The sequence below is a fragment of the Eschscholzia californica genome, unplaced genomic scaffold, assembly GCF_041429995.1.
Source record: "Eschscholzia californica isolate CP2 unplaced genomic scaffold, dmEscCali1.0.p SCAF_2, whole genome shotgun sequence".
Taxonomy (NCBI): Eukaryota; Viridiplantae; Streptophyta; class Magnoliopsida; order Ranunculales; family Papaveraceae; genus Eschscholzia; species Eschscholzia californica.
Window position 1 is genome coordinate 53,065,339 of NW_028238309.1, and position 7,077 is coordinate 53,072,415.

At 36.4% G+C, this 7,077-nt stretch overlaps 2 long non-coding RNA genes across 3 annotated transcripts; one reads left to right on the forward strand and one right to left on the reverse strand.

Moving 5' to 3' along the window:
- The first annotated feature begins 2,001 nt into the window (after positions 1–2,001).
- LOC147558975 (uncharacterized) lies at positions 2,002–5,933 on the forward strand. 2 transcript variants are annotated; one of them, XR_015234467.1, is made up of 3 exons: positions 2,002–2,323; positions 2,971–3,117; positions 4,891–5,933. It is a non-coding gene; the product is annotated as an uncharacterized LOC147558975 (long non-coding RNA). The 2 variants fall into 2 exon arrangements; XR_015234466.1 differs by having other exon boundaries at positions 5,588–5,933.
- On the reverse strand, positions 2,102–6,540 carry LOC147558976 (uncharacterized). Its single transcript, XR_015234468.1, has 2 exons — positions 4,377–6,540; positions 2,102–3,411 (listed from the first exon to the last, which is right to left on the reverse strand). It is a non-coding gene; the product is annotated as an uncharacterized LOC147558976 (long non-coding RNA).
- Between the last annotated feature and the right edge of the window lie 537 nt (positions 6,541–7,077).

Sequence of the window (7,077 nt, forward strand, 5' to 3'; positions counted from 1 at the left end):
CTTTTTTGGGCTAATTTCGTTTTAGCATCAAGTTCGTGGGCAACCACTTGTAAGTGTTTTACAATTCGTTTTGTCTCTAAAGATAAAAAAAAAAGTCTCAAACTCTTTCTCGAAATACTTCAAGGGAGGTAAAAAAAAAAAAAAAAATTAATTCCTGAAAAATTTGAAAACAAATAAACTCCACCTCATCCCTCTCTCTCCCCTCCATGTCATCACTTCTTTCTTCCACTTCATCTCTGATACCTTCCTCTATCTTCTTCTCCCTATCATCTCTCTTTCTCGTCTTTTTATGACGCACCGGAGGAGTCCATTCGAGAAAAACGTCTAGTTTCAAGACAAAACAAACGAGATCTGGTTTCAGTTACAAACAAGATAAAGTCTTGTTTCATCTAAACTCTGGGGAAGGGGCTTTCCCCTAAGCTAGACAAGAGAGAGTAAAGAGAGAAGACAAGGAAGAGAGGGAAAAAGAAGAAAAAAGAAGAAGAGAGTAAGAAAAAAAACGAAAAAGAGAGAAGATAAATTTATAGCTTCTGAAATCTTTTATATCATCTACTTTTAGGGCACACCGCCCCCTACATATCCGACCTAATGGTCTTATAGATATCTAAAGACCTCTTCGGTCTCTTCATGCGCTAGCTTCTTTATGTTTTAATATTTCATCATCTCAATGTTTCTCATTTATTTCTCTCTTTCTATCTCTGGTTCTCTTTGATGCTTTCTCTTTTTCTCTCTCTTAGCTTCTAAAATGCAATATGGTTGTATGTCTTCTTTTCTGAGTGTGTATATTTATTTTTTTGTCTTTCTACTAGTTTCTTATGTAAAAATTAGGGTTATTTCCCTAATGGCCCCCAACTTTGTGACCAGCTTCCCGCCTGGCCCCCTACTTTAGGAGAAATACCCATATGGCCCCCTTCCGTTATAACACCGTTACTCTCTCTCTTCCATTTCTTTTCTCTCTCCTCCAACATGTTTTCTCTCTCTGCCACCTCGTTAAAACCAGCCAACTCATCATCTTCTCTGGGAAGGTCGCCGGCCGACCAATTTTCCGACCGGCGACCTTCAAACCTAAAAAAAAAATCACTCTCTCTTCCTCTCTCTCTCTCTCAAAATTTTTTTTTTTTCACCTCCCTCTCTCTCTCTCTAAACTCCGGCGAAGGGGGTTACCCTTCGCCGGAGTACCTTGAAGGTCTGCCCGAGCAGACCTTTGACATCTGCTCGAGCAGACCTTCATGGTCTGTTCTGGCAGACCTTCCAGATCTGCTCGAGCAGATCAATTCAGGTCTGCCGGAACAGACCATGATGGTCTGTTCCGGCAGACCTTCAAGGTCCTCCGGCGAAGGGTAACCCCCTTCGCCGGAGTTTAGAGAGAGAGAGGAGAGATGAAAAAAAATTATTTATTTTTAGGTTTGAAGGTCGCCGGCCAGAAAATTGGTCGGCCGACGACCTTCCCGGAGAAGATGATGAGTTGGCTGGTTTTAACGAGGTGGCAGAGAGAGAAAACATGTTGGAGGAGAGAGAAAAGCAATGGAAGAGAGAGAGTAACGGTGTTATAACGGAAGGGGGTCATATGGGTATTTCTCCTAAAGTAGGGGGCCGGGCGGGAAGCTGGTCACAAAGTTGGGGGTCAGGCGAGAAATAACCCTAAAAATTATTAGTTTGACTTTTTGATTTTGGTTTCCCAAATCATACTTATTCGTTATGTGAATACTTCTTTAATTCATATAATTACATCTTTCGAAGATTTTGTTAAATAGTGTTCTGGATTTATTTAATTACATCAAATATCTATATAACAAAACACAAAAGTTGTGACTAGGACAAGCTGATTAGGACCAAAAAAGAAAAAAACTTGCCAACTAGACTAGAACATTATGTGAAATCTAACGGTGTCCCTACCGTCCCTCCAAACATTTCTGCCAACTCAGACTAGAAGATTGTGAAATCTAACGGTGTCCCTAAGAACGTTTCTATTAATTCAATCCAACTGTACCCTCTCCAAACGTTTCAACTACTTCAATCTAATTGTATCTCTGCTTCTCTCCAAACGTTTCATTTACGCTATCATATTTCCATCTATCTCTCCACCCATTCTCTATCTCTCTCTCTCTCTCTCTCTTTTATTCTTCTTCCAAAACCAAATTCATCTTATTAGGGTTTGATTTTTCATTATATTCCTCAACTAAATCAACAAAAGCTAAATCCAACCGAACCTAGAAGTCCTGAACTGAAACCTGGCATCGGTTTCTCTCTCTTCATCTCTTTCTCATCTTCTTCATCGGTCTACGTTCACTTTATCTTGGCCTTCTTCTTGGGCGGCGTCAAGGTTCGTCTTTTTCTTTTCCCTGAATAAATATCTATTTGATTTTTGGGTTGATTCTTGACAATTTATGTTTTTCACTTTAAAGATCTTAATCTTATTGGTTTTCCTTTGTTTGTTTCATTGATGGTTCTCCATTGTTGATCGACCAATTTAGTGAGTTTCACCTGTGGTTCAATTAGATAGTTTAATTTATCAGTGGTTTAACTCAGACCTGTTCCCCTACCTCTCCCTTCTTATTATCTCCGGCTTCTTGCACCCATGGGAATAGACATATATATTTAACTCAAGAAGCCTTTTCGATCCAGAACTGAATCATAAATATGGCTATGTTTTACTTGTTCCTAATTAATTGTGTTCATCAGTTTAGTGATTTAACTCCAAACTGTCCATATGTTCGAGTCACCTCTCATCCCCTCCTTTGATGACGACAAGATTATTCATTATCAACAAGTTGGATTCTTGGATAACTTAGATATATTGGAATTTTCGTCGTTAAACCTTTTATCATCTTCTTCCGACTCCATTATTGTTGCTCCCAAAAGAGTAAAGTTCCAATTTGAAAACAGACGGAAAGAAAATTTCAATTTGAAAATAAAAGGCATAAATTTCACAATTATACTCAAGGATCTCGTGATTTTTTTCGTATACAGCGCGGCATGGCAGAGAAGAGGATGTATTACCATTCCTATCGAAGTTACATCTTCACTCATTCAGAGTCAAATGATGGATCCCTTCTTCAGGTAGTAATGTCTCTCACTCTCAGTCATTGAGAGACAAATGAGGGGTCCCTTCTTCAGGTAGTAATGTTCCTCACTCTCTTTATCTCTTTACTCTTTGTTTCTCCATATACCAGTAAGGTTATACATGTTTGTTATTGTTGATTGGTGTAAAAAAGAAAACCAAACACGGTTCTTTTTAAGGCGAACTCTTCTATTACGCCTTATTATACAATCAAACATTCAGTCTTAATGTAGTCCGACATTGATCACTTCTTGGGTCCCGGGTGTTTGAGATTTCAGTGATGTCTTATGTTAACGAAACATTACACCCGTTTCATAATTTCAAGTGCACAATGTTTTCATTCTTGTATTCTTCTTGTAGTGTTTTATACCCTTATACTAGTGTTTATAGCGGAAATAAGGCATCTAATGTCTACACTAGTATTCCCAGGATCACATGCAAAACTAGTAATTAATCTAATGGAGATAGTAGATTACCTCAATCGCTTTTCCCTCGAACTAGTTGAATTGATTGAAGAAGACCAAGAGCTTCAATTGTAGCTCCTCTACTTGGGACACGAGCAATCAATTTGATCTCCCACCTTGTTGTATAGCTAGCACACCAATGGTGGTTGGATAATAAGAAGACCTTCTTCTTGCTTGACTAGAAGATAGCTTGGGAATTAGCTCACTTTCTCCTCTCTACTTGATGTGGTAGAGTAAGAAAGCTTAGAGAGAAATTCTACACCTTATTCTCTGCCCTAAGAGTGTTTATATAGAACCCTAATAAGAATCCACCTCCTTTTAGGTTTCCTAAAACACCCTTTAGAATAAGATTTAGGGAAATAGTCGAAAATAGCAACTATTGGTATTTTCTCAATTTCCTAAGTATATGACGTCCAAATCCAGCCAAAATTGGCAGATTTAATGTTCATAACATAAGGAAACGTCCCTCCAAAAATCAGCCCAATCCGAGCCCTAGAAGTGCCCGAATCGGCTAAGGCCCAAAAACCCTGTTTTTGGCCTTTTTGTACTATCTTTGCCTAATTCCTTTTTAGGCCTATGAGATATGTTTATGGGACACTCCCATGATTATATCTCACTCCCACTAGTCATATCCTAGATCAATTTGTCACTCTTATGTGTAACCCGTTGTAGGTTCCGATCGAAGTTAGCCGCGAATTACTTCGTAATTCGACGATCGTAGTTGGTCTCTAGCTACAACTCTACGATCCCTAAATCAATCGGACTTGATGATCTTCCACATCAATTGTCCTATCCGACAAATTGTTCGCATTGCCATCTTGGTCGAAGGACATCTCCTTCAACTCCTTCACTTCTGTGTGATTCAATTAGATAAGTTTGTGTATATCCTTATGTTTTAGTTAAACTTGATTGCCATTACGCTATTAGAGTCTAGACTTTATGTTGTGTGAATAATGTTCGTAATTGCTCATAGTTAACTGAATAGTTTATTGTTAGATAATTTCATTTCTTGTTTGAACAGATAAGGGATCTTTGTTGTTATTTGAATGATTTTGTCTGAATTCTTATTTGAGGCATCTATTGCTATTTCGTTGAGAATTGATTGTAAATTTAAGTTTCAAAGCTTCCTTTATACAAATTCAAAAGAGAATTAAACGAGTCAAGGAGATGAGGAAAAAACATTTTACATTATTTTTCTTATAATTCTCTTTCATGTTGTAGTTTTTTGTTGGAGTTTGAGGCAATGAAGTTTTCTAAAATCCTATTAGGCATACTATAACTGCCACAACATTCTCCTTCTACAAATCAACCTAATTGTTTATAAATCTATTCTTCTACTTAATAATCTCTTAAAAAATTTTGCAGAGAGGAACAATTGCTCAAAGGAATCTTTTTTTCATTGCAAAATTTCAAAAGTGAATCGAAACTTACTAATTCTTCATTTGAAAGTTATGATGGTTGGCAACTTGAAATTATAGCCTTCAACTAACTGTAATGTTTCGAGTTTTATAAAGTTTGTTACTTGTTTTTACAATTTAAATGAGAGAGTGCATTTGAAAAGACTGAGTTGTGGTTAAGGACTTAATGGAATACAAGGAAAAAAAATTATGCCAAGGTGAGAAACTAGCTATAGCTTTAGGGATACGGGTGAACCAATAGGTTTGAAGAACTTAAGACCTTGTGGTGATTGTCATATTGATATGAAGTTTAGATTTTTGGTAGAGAGATAGTTGTCAGAGATATCAATCGGTTTCAGATGGTTTGTGTTTTTTAGGGGTTATCGATAGCGGGCGAGTGATTTCAGTTCCAGAGTTTTCCATTATGCAATTCTAGCTTTGTTTGCCTGTTAAGCTATAATAATCTTCATACTTAGACATTTTACTTGCAAAGGCAAAGGTATAAAATTAACGATAAGATTGGAGGTTTACAACATCGAACTCATACCTTATTGCGGCAAAGTAGGGAATTAAATAGTTATGCAGTTAACTATTTTCTTTGATTACATTTGTATCATGTAGAGTTTATCTTTTAATGCTAACGAGATTTGTGTTGTTATTATTAGGTAGACAAGGATTCAATAGAGTATACAGAGACTCTTGAGCCTCAAGTACAGGTAAAGCTTCTGTGTTTTTGCTTGCTCTATAATGTGTGGTTCCAACGATGTGAAAATGAATTAGGAGTGGATATTGGAGTTAAGATGCAAAAAGCCTGGGTTTTCTTTAAATTGGAGGGAAGCAAATTAAAAAATGGCCATGTTCAACATGTGATGAAGTTTAAATTTTTATGTGTTATACTATTTTACTTCAATGAAAATTAATAGAGAAAATGTTGTAAAAAAAAAACATCACTAATTGTTGTAATCCATGGAATCAATTGGTTGAAGTACTTTCTTTAAGTTTTGCAGTTTACAACTCTTATCTCATTTTTTTGTTATCTTTAAATTTGACCATCTTATTTGATAAAAAACATTTATAGCTACTCTCATTTCCCCAATTTTCTCTTATAGTACACCTTCACACTAGGATTATCCTTTGATTCCAGTTTTTATATCTAATTTTATTCATTCTTTCAGTAGTCATATAGTTTTGGTAGTTGAATCTTACGCTTACCCCTTTATATCTAAATCTACTAAATCTCACCTTTCATAATTGTGATTAATTTTATCTAACCATTTTTCTCACATTGTTCTCTTTCAACTGGTCTCCCTTATTTTTCGCTTTTATTCTCAATAACTATACATCTCTATATCATATGGGATTTATGTCTTCAGTCACGTTTCAAACGTGTTCTTTTGTCGATATCTAGAGGATCCGAGAGAAGCCCGAAAAGATAGAAGATCATGGGTTTTCTCAAACATATGATAATCGCACTATAAGTTTGAAATTAGACTTGCACCAAGCCTCCCGAGAGAAGCTCGAAAAGATAGAAGATTATGATTTTCACAACCGTATGGTGATCGTACTATAATTTTGAAATTAGACTTTCACCGTGCCGGAGGCACGGGTTATGCCTAGTACTTTACATATTCTAACGAGTATTATGGAATCATCGCATGCATTAGGTACTTTTACGTGAATATATTTCTGCATTATTATATTTTCTGAAGTGAAAATGTTTAGATGTTCATCTAATGTCATATGTAAGTATTTTTCCGATCTCATATCATATGAAGAGTCCTGGTTGAAATTTCGCACCGAACTCCAATTTCAGTCGCACCACTGTCTACCTCACTTGGTGTAATTTCACAAGGGCTTGTCATGTTCTCTGAAGCAGTTTGTCGAGTCCCCACAAGTAGTCTCGATCGAGAATGAGGAAATAATGTTTCAAAGACAGTGTATCTCACACACGGTTCAAGTCTCTAATCTCCATCCCACTTTATTTGTATTTTGGAAGACAATTTTCTAACAAATGGTTCTCAAGAGATCAAGTGTTCTACTAATATGAATGTTGCCGTGTGCGTATTCGCAGAATTCATAATTGTTATGTGATGATCCCCGATAGACTAAATTCAATGTATTTGAGAACATAGAGACATGATTGTCGAGCCAAGGC